This window comes from Canis lupus, chromosome 23 (genome assembly GCF_003254725.2).
Source record: "Canis lupus dingo isolate Sandy chromosome 23, ASM325472v2, whole genome shotgun sequence".
In the NCBI taxonomy this organism is placed as follows: Eukaryota; Metazoa; Chordata; class Mammalia; order Carnivora; family Canidae; genus Canis; species Canis lupus.
The window spans coordinates 43576626-43597369 of NC_064265.1; the positions used below are offsets into that span (position 1 = coordinate 43576626).

Consider the following 20744-nt stretch of genomic DNA (forward strand, 5'->3'; position numbering starts at 1 on the left):
AGACATGTTTAGGCTATTTGAAACCATTTTCCCAATGTTGTTTTTTTTTTAAGATTTTATTTATTTATTCATGAGAGACACACAGAGAGAGAGGCAGAGACACAGGCAGAGGGAGAAGCAGGCTCCTCGCAAGGAGCCCGACATGGGACTCGATTCCAGGTCTCCAGGATCCCGCCCGGGCTGAAGATGGCGCTAAACCGCTGGGCCACCAGGGCTGCCCACCCAATGTTTTTTTAATTTAATAGTTCTTATATGTTGATATTTCAAATTATTGCATGTTGATATTTGGTAGTTATGTTGATATTTAGCATGATGATATTTAGTAGTTAGTTGAAGTTTCAAGCCTATAGTAGGATTATCCTATCCTCCAAGGAGAATATCCATTTACAAATATAATTCGTTTACTGTTTTTAAGATTTATTTATTTATTTTAGAGAGAGAGCAAGCAGGGGGAGGATACAAAGAAAGGGAATCCTGAAGCAGACTACTCACTGAGCATGGAGCCCAATACAGGGATCAATCTTAGGATCCCAAGATCATGACCTGAGCCAAAACCAAGAGCCAACTGCTTAACCAACTGAGCCACCTAGGTACCCCAACAAGTATAACTCTTAACATATATACAAAATAATATAAACGTTTTCAGCTAAACATACCCTACTTTGCAAAGCATTTTGTGAATTAACATTCACATTTGTTCAACATTTGTTCAACTTTGGCCAACAAAGGTGTTGTATTTGGAAACTGTAATATATTAAGAAAGTAATGTCTTTGAACTACTTTTCTCAAGGCTTAGCAATCACTTTACTACCCCTAACTACGTATCTATCAGATCAGTTATTATAAGGGTCCCATTCTACAAATTAGGAGACTGAGAACAAAAACGAACCAGCCTTTATTAATCAAAATACAGACTTACAGTAGCTAAGGATCAAGAAGAACAACAGAGAACCACAACATGGGCTTTAGAAAGGTAATGGGAGTAATATTTTTGAAATATCTTTTGGTGTATTTTGCCTTATTCATTAGATGGTCTCTTTCCCCATAAACATTGCAGTATTACTGCTCCAGTAAAAGAGAAAGCAATTATCCCAACACTGGGAAGAAGCATATGCTGTAATGGAAATAATGTTTGTCAAACCATCTCTTTTTCCTCCTGTGCATACAAGAAAACTCCCATTCCCAGCTCCCACACACTTCTATCTAAGTAGGACCATGTATCTTAGATTGAGTCAATAAAGAATGCCAAATCTAGTCCTTACCATTAGATACCCATTAAATGCCCCTGAAATCTTTCACACACTCTCTTTACTCTCTATATTGTTAGATGTGAAATATGTTGAGGTTGAAGGGGCACATGGGAGTTAGAAAAATAATCCCCTGATTTAATTCTTGGAGGAGGCACATACAGGAGATCTCCCTTCCTTTTCCCACTAACCCCCACTGGTCTTTGCATGAATGAAAAACAAAATTTTATTGCATTAAACTTATGGGATTCATTATACTAATACATATTATATAAAAGTTCCCCTTTGACAGGAAACCCATAAGTTCTAGGAATATAAGAGTAAAGAGAAAAAAATGAAAGAATTTCCTCAAGAGCCAACTAAGGAGGGATTAAGGCTTTAATATTAACAATTTAAAAATAGGTTCTGATAAAAGGAAGAAAGATGATAAGATATCCCTTTGGGTACCTCCCAAGGAGGGAGAGGTAGTACTTTCCAAGAGCTCATTTTCAATTACAGGACTAACAAAAAGACAGTACTCCCTTCAAGGGAACATCTTTCCAATCACTGAAAAATGCAAATCAAGTTTATGACCTTATCCTTGGTGTCATTCATAGCCCTGCCCTTTGCTTCTCACTCTCCCTCAAGACGTTAGAGCACTGTAGTCCAACGTCACTATATTTCTCAAAACCTGGGTTATTCCATTTTAGACTACAAACCAAGGTCCAGGAAAAGCCTAGCCTTCCTAGACTATTCACATAGCTCCCATCTTCTACAGTCAACTGATCAAAGAAAAATAAATACAACTCTGCAAAAGGCCTTATAATTTTTTTCCTCAATATTAATTTTATAAGAATCATAATTCACAAAACAGAGATATGATAAAGATAATCCCAATTTATAGCATCCAACAGAATACAACTTTCTCATGTGAATATCTGCATTTGGACCATTTCTATAAAGGGCTTTCCCAAGTACCATGACTAAATATTTGCTTTATTTTTTTTATTTTTTTTTGGATATTTGCTTTAAATACACTTAAAATTTTTGTTTCTTTTTTTGTACCTCAAAATACAAAAATGGTCTGTCCCAAAGGTAAATTAAAATTTCCACCTCAAAAATAAAATAAATAAAATAAAATAAAATAAAATTTCCACCTCAAACTTATCTACTTAATAAGTAGAGAACACTGCATCAAATAAATGCAGAATATACATTATTTTCAAGTGTATACAGAACATTTACCAAAATTAATCATACACTAGTGCATAAAACAAATGTTAACAAATTTTCACAAATTGATATCATACAGATGTTTTCTGACTATAAAAGAATTAAGTTAGAAAGCAATAAAAAAAATCCTCTTATGTTTGGAAACAAAGTGATGTGCTGCCAAATAATACTTGTGTCAAATTAGAAATCACAATGAAAATTTAAAAATATTTTATTTATTTGAAAGAGAGAGCACAAGTGGGGAAAGGGGAGAGGGACAGATGGAGAGGGAGGAGAAGCAGGCACCCCAATGGTCATGGAGCATGATACAGGGCTCAATGAAGGGCTCAATCCCAGAACCACGGGATCATGACCTAGCCAAAGGCAGATGTTTAACCAACAAAGCCACATGGATCCCCCTGAATATTAAAAAATATTTTAAATTGAATGTGTAAGATGCAGTGATACTGTGCAAAAAGGAAACTGATAGCATTAAATATACATATTAAAAAAGAAAAGGGTTAAAATGAATAATCTAAGCTTCATCTCAAAGAGCTAGAAAAAGAAAGCAATTAAACCCAAAGTAAGTAGAAAATAGACAAATTTCTGAAAATAAACAAAAACTGAAAATAAAACATACTTGCCAAAATTGATTTAAGAAACAGAAAATCCAGATATTTCTGTATCTAACAAAGAAATTAAAATCATTATTAAAAAACCACACACAGGGGATCCCTGGATGGCTCAGCGGTTTAGTGCCTGCCTTCAGCCCAGGGCGTGGTCCAGGGATCGAGTCCCACATCAGGCTCCCTGCAGGGAGCCTGCTTCTCTCTCTGCCTATGTCTCTGCCTCTCTCTCTCTGTGTCTCTCGTGAATAAATAAATAAAATATTAAAACGCACACACACAGACAATATCAAGATCAGATATGCTTCACCTGTGAATTCCTTCAAACTTTTCATAAATTATGTCCATTTTATGCAGACTTTTCCAAAAAACAATAAAAGAGAACATGACTAACATAGTTCTCCATGCAAATAATTCAGAAGAGTATATAACTTTAGCATTAGTAAGTGAATTTAGTAAGAGCACTGGATATGAAATCACTATAAAATCAATTTTATTTCCATAAATCAGACACAATAGTTAGAAAATAAAACTTTTTAAATATTAATTTATATTAGATTTAAAAGGCTTATGGGGCAGCCCCAGTAGCTCAGCGGTTTAGCACTGCCTTCAGCCCAGGGTGTGATCCTGGAGTCCTGGGATCGAGTCCCACATCAGGCTCCCTGCATGGAGCCTACTTCTCCCTCTGCCTGGGTCTCTGCCTCTCTCTCTCTCTCTGTCTCTCATGAATAAATAAATAAAATCTTTTAAAAAAATAAAATAAAATAAAAGGTTTTTAGTACCTAAGAAGTGAAGATCTGCCAACAAAAGTATAGCAGACTTCTCTACCAAAAAATAATATATATATATATATACATATATAAAAATAAAGAATATGTAAATATATAGAAAAACATAATAAATCTAAATTCTTGGACTGGAAGACTTAAGATTTTTAAAAATATGAGTGCTCCCCAAATTACTTTTTAGATTCAATGCAATGCAAATGACAATTCCAGCAGAACTTTTGTGTGTCAATCTGATTCTCAAAGGCATATGAGTGCTTGCTTCAGCAGCACATACACTAAGATTGTAACACTATAGAGAAGATTAGCATGGCCTCTGTGCAAGGATGACACACAAATTCGTGAAGTATTCCATATTTTTTTAAAATATAATGTTAAAAATTCAATTCAGAAGTACAATTATAAAGTTACTGGTGGCTCTGCAAAAAGCATAAAGGATTCTAGAGACTTCATTACTGCAGAATTGAGATCTAATCAGGCCGAAATTAAAAATACCTTAACTGAGATGTAATCAAAGACATATGAATTTAAATGGCCAAGAATAGCCAAAAACAGTCTTTAGGAGGAAACAAGTTGGGATACTACTCTATATTCTTTTACTGGACATTAGAACTTACTATTAAGGTATAATAAAGGTAGTTTCTCTTGCTGCAAAAATAGACAAATATGAACCAATGGAGCAGAATAATATTTCAGAAGCAGACTCACAATCTGGGGAATGTGGCATGTAGAACAGTGGTTAAATATTTCTTAGCGGCACCTGGGTGGCACAGCCAGTTAAGCTTCCAAATCTTGGTTTCAGCTCAGGTCTGATCTCAGAGTGGTGAGATGGAGCCTCATGTCTAGCTCCACCTGGGCATGAAGTCTGCTTGAGTGTCTCTCTCCCTCTCCCTCTGCCTCTGCCTCTGCCTCTGCCTCTCTCTCTCAAATAAATCTTAAAAAAAAAAAAAAAAAGACTTGACTGTGCTGGAAGAATTAGTGGTCCATATGGAAAATGATGAAACTAGAACCCTTCCTATACCACACAGAAAAATTAATTCCAAACAGATCACAGATCCAAACATGAAAGGATAACAATAGAGTTTCAACAAAATAATATCAGAGAATATAGTAATGATCTTAGGGCAGCAAAGTTTACTTAAGTAAAAATAAAGAACATTAACCATAAAAGAAAAGTTGATTAGTTGGATTACATGAAAATTTAGAACTTTTCAGGTGTGTGAACAATCACAACACAAAGGTAGAGAAGATGATAATAGTATATATAATTGACTAAGGGCTTATATTTCATATATGTAAAAGATGCCTACAAATTATATAAAAAAGAAAAGAAAATAGAAAAATGGGCAAAAGACTGGAATCATCTCTTCACAAGAGGATAAGCAAATGAATAATAAAGATATTAAAAGGTGCTTGCCTTCATTAATTACCAAAGAAATGCAAATTAAATCCAAATATGATATCACTCTACACACATCAAAATGGGTAAAAATTTTTTAAAAGACTACCTGTCAAGTGTTCCTGGGTGGCTTAGTTGGTTAAGCATCTGCCTTTGGCTCAGGTCATTATCCCAGGGGCCTGGGATTAAGCCCCGTATCATGCTCCCTGTTTCTCACAGTGTCTGCTTCTCCCTCTGCCTCTCCCCCCTGTTCTTTCTTTCTTTCTCTCTCTCTCTGTCTCAAATAATTAAATAAAATCTTAAAAAAAAAAAGAAAAACTTTTAAAGAAATGAAAAAAGACTAACAATATCAGGTGATACTGAGAATACAGAACAGTTGGAAGTCTAACACTCTGCTAGTAGAAGTGTAAACTGGTGCTATTTTGAAAAACTAACAAAATTTACTTAAGATAAATGAACATAGGCACACCCCTTGACACAACAACTCCATCCCTACATATATACTAACAGAAAAAGGTACATATGTTCATGCGAAGGCATGTAAAAAATATTCATAGTAGCAATAATGATAATGGCTAAAAACTAGAAACAATTCAAAGTCTTATCAATAGTAAAAATGATTTAAAAATCAAATAATTCACTGAGCCATACAATACAGAATATAATAAAAAATCCAAATAAATTCTACAAAGAGCATGAATGATTCCATAAGCATTTGTTGAGTGAACATGGCCAGACCCAAAAGTTATTAAGCTAGCAGGTAAATTTTAAAACGTTCAAGACTATTCTGGTGTTACAGCCAGAATAGTATCACCTTTGGAAAGAGGGAGGGAATATTACCGGGAAGAGACATGATGGCTTCTAGGGTATTGACAGTGTTTTATTTCTTGAATTAGGTGTCTTTAATAAATGTTCCAAAACATCGATATTCTCTCAAGTCACCATGATTAAAGATATATATATATGTTTTATATAAATATAATATATATATATATATATATATATATATATATATATAACGTGTATGCATATTAGTTACATGTTAAATGTTAACTTGGAATGGTTAGAACAAGCCAGCAGTGGAAAAGAAATAAAACCTAGAGTATGTTAAGGTATTGGTAAATGTGATAACAAACTTACATAGTAGACCTCAGCCCTGGTTGATTAGCCCCAAAACACTTTTCTGTATTAACCTGATAAAAATTAAATGAATGTGACATTCTCTACACAGGCAGAGAAACACATATATTAAAAAGTCTATAGATTGACTTGGAGTATTTCAATGCATCCCTCTTTCACTTAAGGAAGCAGTTAAGAAGGAAAATGTGTGTACAGAATAAAATCATGAAGAACAGTTAAACATTTAGATAAGAAATTAAACGAAAGCAAAATGAAAATGTCGTGTTTTTACAGTTCTATTATTACATAAAATGCACCCACTAATGAAAAAGGAATATGAAAAAATGGCAAGACTAGGGGGATTACTGAAAACAAAACAACTCAAAAATGAACATTTTAGGCATTTGCTTTTATTTTTTTTATTTTTTTTATTTTTTTATTTTTTTGCATTTGCTTTTAAATAGTACTAATTCATTCTTGGTATACAATAACACATGAAATACAATTTAATACCCCCCACTACAAAAATAAACAAGTTCAGACAGTCATCCTTTATCTTCAGACCCAGTAAGAGCATTTGGTCTCAGTCCAGAGTTTAATATTTCCAATACTCTTCAAGTGGGGGTATACAGGCCAAATGCTCACTCTATTTTCAGGATTTTGGTGCTAAGTCAGGCAAGGCATAAATCCCTGGGGCAGGCAATGTAAGTGGTGACATAATCAAAACAGAATTTGAATTCCTTCAAGCTGATTTACCCCACAGAAATACTTGGGTTGGAGGAAGAAATGCTTTACATGGTATTTCACTTCGGTTTATTTTTGGCATTTGAGGTTTTTGTTTTGTCATATACATATATATATATATTTTTTTTTTTAGGTGTGTGTGTGTGTATATATATATATATACACACACACACACCTAAAATTTAGAATGAAAGTTTAGTCTGCTGAGAACTGGTATCCTACTATCATATTTTTGGTTGATTCCTCCTGGTTGTTTAGGTGTGTGTGGTCAAAATCTAATCAAGTAATATGTTACTTCCTGGTTCCCATATTTAGAAGAGGATAAATCCATTTGATTTAGAGCAGACTGAGTTTGGGGCTAATTTCTTAAACAATTCTAGTACTTTGAAATTGCTACATCTATCTTCACTTACTCTGCATTTCTGAAACTACATGTTATTACATTAAGACTTTGCTTCAAAGGTCCTATTGATATGTTTGGGTTGATTGTGGCATTAAATGTACATGTATCCATATAGTACTTGACATTGTAAATTATTTTTCTCCTTAAACCTAAGCCTGTGGACAATGTTCGCACTCAGCTGTTCCCAGGAAGCCTAGTGAATGCAATGCCTCTTTGATGTTTTCCTTGCTTTATGTCATATATAACTTGTTTTACTAGTACATCTTGAGCAGGAAGTGTACCGATCAGGACACCATTAAAAAAGGTGATGGTGCTTACAGGATATAAACAGGGCAATGAGAAGGAAGAATCAAGTAGTTAAGGAGGAGGTAAGAGGGAAATGTTGATGACAATTAAAATTTAAGTGACAATATGGGAGAATGTAGCTACAATTGTTTCATCCCTGATACTCTAACCCAAGTGTCTGGCACATACTAGGAATATAATAATATAATGTGAATCATTATCATAATTAATAATTCTCAGAACAAAACATGGTGGAAAGAACAAGATCAAAAACTAACTCGACCAATATACATTACTATATGTATGATTTTGGGCAACCTCCTTGACCTTCTGAGTCCCTGTTTTTCATCAATAAAAAGATGAAAATCACACCCACCAAAAACTTTAATTGTTAAAGTTAGAAAAGACAATTTATGTCTAGCATCTAGGAAATATCAAGAACTACTAGACAATCCATAAATGATCAACTACTATCATTTTCTCAAAGTGTTTATTGATATATACATATATGTGTACCTATATTCAAATATGTGAAAAACACTGAAACCAAAATACACTATTAAAGAGGAAAAAAGTCACTGAAAGTTGTGCTCATTTTAATATAACTTGTTAAATGTCTCCTGATAAACAGGTTTCATAACCATCTCTTGTTTTAAAAATGGCTTTATAATGGCATGAAAGAAAAAGTAATGACTATGGCTGCCAATTTTCACATCTGGACATCATGGATATGAAAATATATTGGTAATTGTTTTCTCTATGGTTCAGTGAAACCCTATCAGTTATTGTTTATTTGAAATAAAGGAAATTATGAGGCCAATAATAATGTTACTTATGCTATTTAAAAACATGATAGTTTACATATCTTAAAAGACGGGCATATAACTTAGATCTTTTATAAACTTAAAACAGTTATAGCCAGTCCCTTTGTAGCACCTAAGCAACATTTTTTTTTCCCTAGATCAATATGGCTGCAACCACCAGATTTCGCAGAATCAGTCCAGTTCTGGTCATTACTGAGTCTGGCACCTTCAAGATTATGAATAGACCTTGGGAATTTATGGCTCCAGGAGATCAGGGAACATGCCTAAACTTCGGTGGTCACCACCTTTACTATAATTCTATTTATTATTGTTACCTTCTGGTCCTTCACTGTATCTCCAGACAAGTCAGAGAGGTGCCTTTGATAGCTATCCATAGCCATAGGGGCATCTCACACACTGCTCCCCAGATTTCTCCCAATAGATACACACAACTATACCCTCCATTTAGAAAACACATCCTAAATCTCTCTTGGAAATTCACAAAGCCCAAATCCTCCACTCTTCCATCCTTTCCCCAAATGGCCTACAAGAGGCCTGTTTATTGCCTTTGAAACACAAATAGCTTTAATTTCCCTTGGGACAAGAGATCCCAGAACAAATTGGCAAGACTATTTTCTGAAGGTGGTGTGTTAGGGAAAGTCAGGGACAGAGGGAAGAAAATTACTACTATTCATTCAACTTCTTGTAGAACAAAGTTGAAGTTAAAACCTCAGTGGTACATCCTTCTAATAAATTATGTAGAAGATGAAAAAGCAGTCTTGAGTAATTGGAAAACAGAACAGGGTTCACAGTTAGCAAGACCTGGGTTTAAGATCTCTATGCCCATATGGTCCAGCAATCCCATTCCTAGATATACACCCAAGAGAAATGAAAGCATTTGTTCACACAAATCTTTGTGCATACCTTATGCATAGTATTATTATTCATAGTATTTTGACAATGGAAAAAAACAAATATCCATTCACTGATGAATGGTTAAACAAAATATAGCATATCTTCACAATGCACTATTATTGAAAAAACACGGTATGAAGTGCTTATGGATACTACATTGGTGAACTTTAAAAACATTATGCTAAGTAAAGAAGTCATACAAAAAGACCTCATGTTGTATGACTCCATCTACATAAAATGTCCAAAATAAGCAAACTGATAGACACAGAAAGTAAATTAGTGGTTGCTTACAGCCATAGGTTGCAGGGCAAGCTGGGGAGGGTAAATGGTGATGGATGGTAGAGGAATGAGGCAAGACAACTAATAGACATGGGGTTTCTTTTGATGATGATGAAAATGTTCTAAAATTAGATTGTGAGGATGGAGAAGTCATTGAAAGAGGTTAAAGTCATTTCCTATTTCAAATCAACACCTGGGTGGAAGATTACTTAGCAAGGGACAGATGCATGCAAAAAAAAATAAAATAAAATAAAATAAAATAAAAATAAAAGATCACATCAATAATATCTAAAATCTACAAAATTTTGGAACTCATTAGGATGATTTACAACTAATTTGCGTACTATCCAATTTGTGTTACAAATTACAATAAGTAATTTAATTTACTCAAAAAATGAAAGAAATATATTGCTGATATATGTAGATTTATAGGTCAACGAAGCTATAACTCGATGTACTTGTATTTTATAGGGATGTACTCTTTTAGAAAATATAAAGCATTAACAAGGTACAATATCTACACATTTCCTGAATGTGTGAATATCTCCAAAAAATGTCCTGGAAGTGATTTCTCCTGTATCAGCTTGGGTACATGTCCATCATTGAACCAATCACTCTGACCTAAAGGATGGCTTATGCTGATTAGTCAGGTCTGGGTCATTTGACTATCCTAGAGCCAATAGATGAGGTCACTTCACTAGGACCACAGAAACTGAGATAATAGCAAAGGCTTTTTTTCCAAAGTAGTATCAGAAGAGAAAATGGTTGCCAAGCAATACGAACAACGGAAGCTAAATATAACTGAAAAAAAAAAAAAAAAGACCTTTATTTATGTTGCAAAGAATGAGTATTTATTAGGCAATAGGGTCATGTAATTGGTTTGCTTGTGACTACAGATGTCCTTAATGTGTAAAGCTGGGATCCCATCTACACTTCTGCACATCACTATAAAATTCTTATAATTTACTAAATAAAGGAATACAATTTACAAACTGGAAGGACTTCAAGTTCATTTGTTCCAAATCCCACGTCTTATAAATAAAAAAGCTAAAGCAGGGAGACTGACTCATCAAAGTCACATACATCATAGCATGATAGAGACTAAATCCAGCTTCCTCCATGCCTCCAAGTGAGTTAAATGGCATTTAGCATGAACTCAAATGACTGTAATACAATGATGAAAACAGCAAGTGCCATTAGAAAGGTACAAATAGAGTGCTCTGAGAATTCAAATATAGTAATCATCTTTGGGAAGGAGGCAGACCATGCATTTCATCTAGATAGCTCAAACTTACCCCTTTGGATGCTCAAACCTATTTTTTATATCACTTTATGTAAATTTTTGAAAACTGTATTAAATTCCCCTCTGCCTTTTTAAAAATAGCAAGTGCTGAACATAAAGTGGCCTTTTTGATAACTGTGCTATCATTATGAATCATTATCACTGCATAACTCTGTAAAACACACATGGTTCTGTGTTTCTTAATTTTTTGCTTCCCCTTTCCTTACCTAATAAATGTCACTTCATTACAGCTAGTTTGTTTGCTTCGAACATTCCTTTGTCCCTTTCCAATTTGTTACTTCTAATCTACTTTGAGCTGGGAAACCAGAAAACTCCCAAATTATTATGACCTCAGTTAAGTCAGAATAAACAATTTCTAAGTGACAGCACGTAAGCCTGTAAGAAAGAAAGTCCATGGCTTTAGTCTGGGGACATAGTCTATTTTGAGTACACAAGGACCTTTTTGCTTACTTCTAAGTTTGCATTACAGGGAACAGAGGGTGCTGGGAGTCTGACCTCTAGCCAAGTAGGACATTACTGTGTATAAATTTTGTAAAGATCTACTAACAAAGGGTTTCACCAACAATGCCACATTGCCACACTGCCAGGTGAGTGTTAGCTGTTGTGGCAACTGGCTCAGGTAGAAACACCTTCCAGACACATTCTAGGAAAGCTCCTAGAATACTGGCCATGGTTTGAGCTTCTTTAGCTGTGATCCTATAGTTGTTTTATTTCCTAATTTCTATTGGCAAGAACGTAACTCTCCATCCAGATCCCCTAAAGTGCTAAATCACTCTGACAGTTTTTGAGGCTAAAATCAGGAATCTCTTCCCCACCACAAGAGTCATCCAAAATGCCTGCAAAGCCAATAACATTGCTGTAAGCCCACTGAAATGTCAAACCACGCCAAAACTTCCAGCTCATCTTACCCAAAAAATATACATGTCTGTTGAAATTCAATATTCCCAGACTTTATGAAATAATAGGATCACAGCAAAAATTGTCCCTCACATTTCACTGGCTCTGGCCTTTCACAGAAATTTCAAAACCTTTAGCGCCCTACAAAATCCCATCAAATATTTGTGATGATTCCCAAGGGGATTCCAACAACAGCTGTGGTACTATTCTTCCATCTTCGCCCAGGAATCGAACTTGCCAAATGATGTTCCCACCGTTCAAGGAAGCATGGTCCCTCGAGGGCTCACAATGTGTCTGTTCCCCTTCCTGCTTCATGATGTCTAGAGGCATCTCTAAAGCTGTGTTCTTTGTGTTCCAGTGACTTGCAAAGTTTTCAGGTCAACAAGTCTCTCTTGTGGCCGCTTTAATCTGCATTGGCCTCACCCATGAGCCAGGGGTAAGGATGCTTAAGCCAGAAGATAAAGCTGAGGGTCAGTTACTGTGTTCTACTTCAAAAGACTTTCTCGCTCATTCAATGTCTTGGTCCAGGTGCCTTTTTCTTCAGGGTAAGTGCTTTCCTAGGAAAATCCCCAGCCCCCATGTAAAACGCCTCTGGTGAACTTGTCTAATCAATTTGTAGTATATTCCCCCAAAAGTCTCAGAATTTAGTTCTAGAGGATAGAAGGGGAGAATTATGTGAACTAAAAACTCTGGCAATTGATCATCTCCTTCCCTCCTTCACCCTCATTGTAATTGATCTTCATCCATTAATGGTACCTAAATTTTAACTTTAAATGTCATCCTTTCCTTCATCTGTGTCAAGTAAATCAATCATGCAATCAGCTTGGCTCTAAAGAATTGATTTATAAAGGGACTAATTACTTTATTAGAGGATGATTCACCCCTCCTTTATTATAGGATGATTCACCCTTCCTTTATTTGTTCCCACTCAACTATTCTCATGATCCATTTTCTAAAAATGGTAGCCTCACTGCTGGTCTGAATCCTAAGTGGCAAAAATAGGTATATAAATGAATAAAAGAAATATGTGTACTCTGGGGAAATGTGTAAAAGTTGCACACTATGAATGTTTTATATTTTTTAGAAGAGTACATTCTTATCAAAAAGGTAAGTTCATTAAGATATAGCCCCCATTGTTTTTCATGTTTTGGAAACAGATACTATCATTTTCCCTGTTCTGGTTATGAGATACAACATCCTTCCACAAAAAGACAGGGTCTAGATCAATAAAACAGCTCTGCTGCAAGATTGGATACCAAGACATCTCAGGTACCGAAATTCCTTCATAACGAAGTTATAGGGATCCTCAGATTTTGGAGACTGGACATTAAAATAGCAGGGGAGAGTGAAGAAGTGTGAAAAAACATTTTTTTCTCAGTGTGGATATGTGGCAAAGCCCTCACAGGCCTGGCAGCCCAGTCCACAGTGTTCTCAGAGACTACAGAGCTCTATCCATTGTACCACTGAGGTCCCTGCCACCCTGAGGCCAAGTGCCCACTCATCATTCTTGTAGGATGCCTGAGTAAACACTGTACGTGCACTTGCACGGGGGCTCAAGAGTACTCTCATGTACACATAGGTACACACATAGTATTTGATTCTAGGTGAGCATGCTTCACTTGAAAAAACAGACATTAGCCTTCTTTCTACACCTTCTCTTCCACTTCCTCCTTTTCCCTCTCCTTCCTCTCTCCCTGCTTTCCCTTCAGGTATATCTCTTCCTCTACTTTCTTTCATATCCCCCATCACCTTCACCCTCTTTAGCTTCAGATGTAGAGAATGTCCTGAATGTGTGGGAATATGTGGGAACGCTTCTCTGAGCGTCTTACATTCATTTCATGGCTAATAACAAAGTTTCACAAAACCAAAGATGATGTTGGAACACAGGCCTTCATGAACAGCACAATTATTTCCCTGAGTAAAAGGTAGAACAAAGAGGAGAAATTAGGTGTCCTGGGTCATCCAAGCTCCCTTACAGACACAAGCTCACCCTGTCTTCCTTGGACCAAGACTTCAACCTTTCCCCAGCCCTCAAACGATTGCCCTTCCTTGTGGATGAAACTGAGCCTCAGGAAGCCTACTCATACCTTGCAATTCAACTTGTACCTGGTCCCAGAATCACACTATAATTTCATACATTTCCCTTATTGCTTTATGTCTGTGTCAACACAACATATTTTTCATCAGCCTCTTGCTGTTTTAATCGGCATTTCAAGGGAGAAAAAGATGTATAGAGGGCTCTGCTTGGAGAATAGGTAATTTAGTTCAGTGTTGCCAGGGGTCAGGTGAGCCTAAAATGTTCATTTGTCACTCCCTTAAACTACTAAGATTATTCTACAGAAATATCTATACAAATGTTTGAAAAACCTATTAAAAATGAGTCTGAACATCTGAATGCTGTACCTCTTCCCATGTATATATAAAGAATGCAAATTTTTAAAAGAAAGCTCCTTTCGCTTCAGTTTTTTAGTCATTGAACTGCTTGTTCTTTTATAGATCATTCTTATTTTTCTTCTGAGAATTGGAAAATGGGAGACACTTTAAGGGATTTTTTCAATTAAAATGAGTTGCAGAAAACTAAGAAATGTAACACTTCATTAGCAGGCATTTAATTCCCTAGCTTTTTATTTTTAAGGAAATTAAAAAACCGTATGCTCTCTGGTACCATTTGTGTTTTTTCAATTGCAGTATACATTATAACCTAGAACAGGGAATTTTTTGATAAATATGAGGTATTAACAAAAGGCTTCAACCAGAATTACTAACTGTGATTTCTGTCATTTAATGCCAGTGAGTGTAAGTTGTTGTTTTTGCTTGAAGAAGCAAGGAGAATGATTAAAAAGCATATATTAGAAGTTGCACACACTATTGATGCAATGTTTAGAGCACTAGCTTAAAATGGTGGATGTCAAACTGTTATTCTTTTAGGGTATTTCTAGTAAATACCCTAAAAATAAAATGTTTATTTTTAATAAATATATTTTAATGTTTATAATAATGCCCTATATATTATAAAGGCTTACCCATTCATGAAATATTTTCCTTTGAAATACCATTTTTTTAGAGACCATAATATGATGCAGTCAATTCTAATGCATTCAGAATGGCAGGAGATAGTTAACAGTTTTTTTCAATAAGCTGAGAGCTTTCATACGTGTTATATACATATTTAAAATTCTTACAGAATTCAAGTCCAGTCAAAATATGTTTTGCACTAAAGCTATTCAAGAACAAAATTTAATTTTTCTATGATAATGGTTCAAAAATCACTTTAAAGTCTGGTAATCTGGGAGCTATTGCTATGTATAGCCATTCTCATTGCACAGAACATGAATTTAAATTCTATCTACTGGGCATTTACAAAGTACAAACTGAATTCTGCATAAAGAAAAGTTTAACATAAATTCAAATTCTGTAACATGGTATCTCCTGGCTTTGGGATGTCAAATCACTATTTCAACATTAAGCATCTAAGAAATTGTTCCACAAGCAGAATAGCAACTCAATGTCAAAGATTATAATACGTTAATCTGAAATAAATGAATATTGCCACATTCTCTCCTAAAGAGAACAATATAAACTATCCTTTTTTTTTTTTTTTTTTGACGTCTTCTTTTTTGTCTTCTGGTCATTACATCAGATCAAAATTCTTGTATATTCTATCTGCATTTTAATCTTTGAATGTGACATGTAAGTATTAACAAGTATTAACAACTTTTCCTACATAGCATTATATTCACTTATATATCCACATTTAGCCACTAAATATTAACCCACATAACTCCTGATCAAAATAAGTCACTTACAGATGATTTCAAGAGCTTCCTGAACTGCTTCATTGAGGCCCCTATCAAGTGAGGCTTTCAAAATTACTTTTAATAAAAAAAAAAAAAATCTAGAGCTTCTCTCCAGGTCACATTAGCCACAGTTGAGCATTTTCCCCCCCATTTCCTTTCTTTTCTTTCCTTCTTCTTCTTCTTTTTTTTTTTTTTTTAATTGCCAGGAGATTTGCTAGCTTCTATTGACTCATTCATAGTCTAGAACTACTACTAAAGATTTTAAAATACACATTCTAAAAACAGTCACAGGTCTTTTACTCAATGTTTCCTGCCTTTATGTCCTTTAAATAAAATATTTTCCATTTCACAAGTCTAAGCAAATATAATGAGCAATTTGTGACAAAAGGGTGACAATTTAGAGATAGTATATGCATTTTACATGCTGACTACAAAAAAGATGGAAATTTCAACTGAGCTCTTTATCTGCCACTTACCATTCTTAGAATAATGGCTGATAATGATAGAAATCACACTGGCTAATAGCACTATTAACATCTTCCATGTTAGCGTACACTCTTGCTATATATGAGTTCCTTTTGTAAATTTTGTAAGTTCTATCTAGATTTTCTATGAAAAAAAAGGAAACATGCCATAAGCCACAAACATTCACCAGTTTGCAAGCTGCCCTCCATCTTTAGTCTTCTTTCACTAAAACCAGAAGATTTTGATTTCATATTCAAATCATAATTTTACTTTTTCCAATTCTTTGAAACTAATCTATGAAATCTCTTATGGATCTAGTAGGCCATTTAGTGGTACAATAATCATTAGATGTATTTATCTTTCTGCACCAATGTGAGGCCAAGAAACAGTGTGACAGTGATGCATATGTCTTTTCAGAGGCTGCAATTTCAGACTCTCTCAGTATTATTAGCCCAGTATTGATGGGAATACATGCGCATCTTTATTAAAGATACAAAACTATCATGAACAAAATGTCCTAAGTGAAATGTATTTTGTTTACTTGTTGTGTTTTTTCTTTTTTTCTTTCTTTTCATGACCTTAAATGGACACAATTAACTTACAGAAAGAATACTGACTGCAAAATTGAATCCACAATCAGTTATATAGCTCTTTTCCCTGAGGAATCTTGGCACAATTTATTTTGGCCAGTTTCTGTTTCTTATGATGAATCACTGAGACTCTGCAGAAAAAAAAAAAAAAAAAAAAAGCCTAGGTTTTCTGAGCCAAGATAATTACAGCTGAAAAGAATGGATTCATTTCTGAAGATAGGGAAGTTAAAACACAGTCATCATAGGTTGACTAGAAAGGATTTTGCTGCCTAAGAGATATGGCATAATTTGCTTTCTGCAGTGTAATTGTGGACACAAATAATCCATCTGCAGCAGTGGTTCTCAACTTATTGTTTATAAACCAGCCTTAATTTAAATCAGCAGAATAAGTTCCGATGGCACCCTTGTAACTTAGTTATTGGGAGCTCAGAATGTATTTTACTGTGGATGAAATATTAGGAATATTGTTTAGGAAGCTAGGCAAGACCACAAAATTTATTTCATACTTTCCATCATTTCGTTATGTGTTTGTCAAGTACCAATCAGGTACAATCTAAGAAACTGTGGACGCTAATATAATAGAAAAGAAACTCAGGATTTGTACCAGCAATATATATCTAGGCTTTTCAGCAGTGTTCTATATGAACACTGCCCCCCACCCCCAACACACAAAACCCTACACAGATAATTCAGCCTAAGACAAAATAAGTCTTTAAAAGGATACAATCAAGTACATTGGTTTATCTTCTATTACTATAGAAACTGAACTAAGTTTGCTGGCATGACACCATGCAGCAGTGAGACAAGTGAAGCCCAGTACTGGTCTTCTGGAGTTCGTGTTATCTCCATTATTAGAGTTCAAAAATTTCAAGCAAGCTGAAGCCCCAGGCTTTGGAAGAGTCAGGGTGTGGTGGGGGAGGGGCGGGGGGGGTGGACTGTAGTTAAGGCTACCTATTAAGGCAATCTCAGGGTTACAGGGTAGTTGAGTTTTATGCATTGGAGGCATCCACTCCTAAAGGTCCTCCTATAATTCAAAACTGGAATTATTCAAGATTATTTCTCCCAATAGAATAAATGGAAAGTACTGAGTATATATCCTGCCTGCATATATCTATAATCTTTAGAAAGTAGTTTTGCTTAATGATTCTTTTTTTTTTTGTCTCAATATTATCACTGATATTTTGCAGAGTATTCTCTCCTAAATTAGCATGGCAATATTTAGCCTTCTTAGCCATGTTTTTTGACATCTAGCTTTGTTTCCAAAATTGCCAAATTTCAGGTGAGTATCTCCACCATTTAGTGAATGTTCATGATATTGTAAGAGGAGAGTTTTTGCGATTTCAAAGTATAATAACCATGGAGGTCAATAGAAGAGTAATACATTGACCAAACCCCTATCCCCAAAAAGTGCCAGTCCCTATAAGACTGTGACATGGTTACGGGTCCTTTCTATTTACCAGCTTAGAAATAGACTAGTTTGTAAATTACTGGACCTGTCCGTGATTGAAAGTATGCAAGTTTTGATTTTGCTGCTTTTGTTTTTGTTTTTAATTTGGAACATGGGACAAACTTTCTTGATCTTGAGTTTCAGCATAAATGCAGAATATGCAAGCAGAGTCTAAGATTTCTCCTGAACTTTTGGGTTTTGAAAAATCCTTGTAAGAAGGATTTTAATTTAATTTCCAGCATGATATGGCAATTAAATTTCATTAATATTTTAAGTCATAATATTTCAAATGATCATAAATTAAATTTGTATAAAATTTAATCAATTCCAGGAGTCCTCATAGAGCAAGTACCCTGATCTTCCCCACAGAATGGCCTGGAAATGACTGTTACATATCAGACTTCACACTGGAGAAAAAGTTGGTTCTGAAGGAGGAGGAGGAAGAGGAAGTGATAGCAAAGGTCAAAGAGAAGAAAAAGGATTTAGGCCCTGAAACCTGATGTGGTTTAGCAAGTGCTCTCATCCTGGCCTCTGCCTAGAGTGGACTGGAGCTGAGGCCACAATCTCATTCCCGCAAGCCCAGCACACCTGGGAACCTGAGCCCGATGAGGAAGTTAATGGAAAAAGTGTGCATCAGAATGATAAACATTAAGCTCAATGCCACCAGGTATAGTCTTTAAGAATAAAGGTTTAAGAATGTCTTTATTCAGTACCAATCTAGTTTTGTTTGAAAGGAGTGCAATGTTCAAATTAATATAATAAAAACACTGAAGAAAGAGTATTTATAAAAGTAACACAAGTTTGAAAATGTGATTTGTAAAAAGACATATCCCTAGAAAAGTACAGAATTGTGAACTAAACATTTTCTTCAAGACTTGATTATGACTGGTGCTCTTTCATGTATCTCTTTTTCTGTTTTCAGTAAATCTTAGATTTCTATCATTTTGGTATTATGTTGTTGTTTTTCTTAACTTTATCATCTCCCTACTTTCACACTAAAAGAAAAGGCACGTGGCTTTCTACACATGACCCAGCAACATTTTTAAAAACCCTTTCATAATTCCCTCTACTTAAACCTGATGTTTATTAGTGCCTCTTAGAACTGTGCAGGGGGTTATTGCTCTGAAAACCTATGCAGGAACTTTTACTGTGCATTTCTACCAATACCCAGAGATTCTTTTCCTCTTAAATGTTTTGCAGCATATGGCTACTGACAGCACATTCCTTTTGAATTTAGTGTCTAGGATCATTACCTTACATCTCTATATATTGAATTACAGATACCATTTATTTACATATGCTCTTTCTAGTCAGCCAATTCCCTCAGTTTCATTGTGTCCTTTATGCTTAGCATCCCCTACCACCATTTTACATCATTTGCACATTTCATTGTGTCAATTCATGTTTCATTTTGCAAGCGATTGCTCTATGTATATATTTTAATTGTCTTAAATGCTTCTTGTGAAGTTCTATAAGATGCTTTTACAAAGCACAAATTAAACTTTTAACTATCTGAAATTTTCATTGTTTTAATTCTTCCTTTTTTTCCCAATATAATAGAAAATACATCAAAATGTCCTAAAAGTATCATCCTTAGGGTATGTGACTTTTTTTTAACAATTTTTCATGATGACAAATCTTTCTAGCAACTAAATTTTTTTGTATTTGTCTCCAAGATACACTTGCCTTATATAGATTTTGACACTAGAAAAAGGGAGCAACCATTGTATCAGGAACATGGCATTTACCTAATTATGTTTAGAATCCCAAGAAAACAAATTACATAAATCAGTTGTAACTTTTCTGTGTATAATTTTTTAATAAAATCATTAGGATTCAATTTTCCTCTGTATTTTAAAATACCTCTAAATTATATCATGACATTTTCCCAGTTAAAATCAAGTATAATTCCATAATAATATTGATTTCTGTGACTTTTATCATCCTGACATTCTAAATCAGGCCACAAAAACAAAATTAGTTTTTCCAATCTCTAAATTCCTTTGTTCTTGTGCCCTTATTTTATTCTGTGATTACACTTCTAAGTTACACAATTAAAAGGTAACACTGGGAGATCCTCATTAGACTCTGGACTCCTAGAGGGAAGAGACTCTATCTTATTTATCTTTGTAACTCTGGTACCCTTTTGGAAAATAACCCTGCTAGTAATATAAAACATATTTGTCAAATTGGCTTTTGAATGCCTTAATTTTTTACTCCAACAGCCTTAGTGCATTCTTAATTTCCTATTAAATTCTTTGCCATCTTCAGGTTCTTCTCATGCTGTTCTCTTGCTGCCTTTTGTATTACCTATTCCATTGTAGAATCAAATATATTTTGCTATTTTTAACTAAATTTCATTATACAATATATATTCAAAGCAGAAAAAATAGAAAATATAAAATCAAACTGTCCCTGAATTCCTGACCCAGAGATAGCCATGATGATT

The 20744-nt window shown here is 34.7% G+C and overlaps 1 non-coding gene across 1 annotated transcript; it reads left to right on the forward strand.

Annotated features, from left to right (window-relative positions):
- The first annotated feature begins 4103 nt into the window (after positions 1-4103).
- Positions 4104-4210, forward strand: LOC112661239 (U6 spliceosomal RNA). The gene has a single exon (XR_003137545.1). It is a non-coding gene; the product is annotated as a U6 spliceosomal RNA (small nuclear RNA).
- The last annotated feature ends 16534 nt before the right edge of the window (positions 4211-20744 follow it).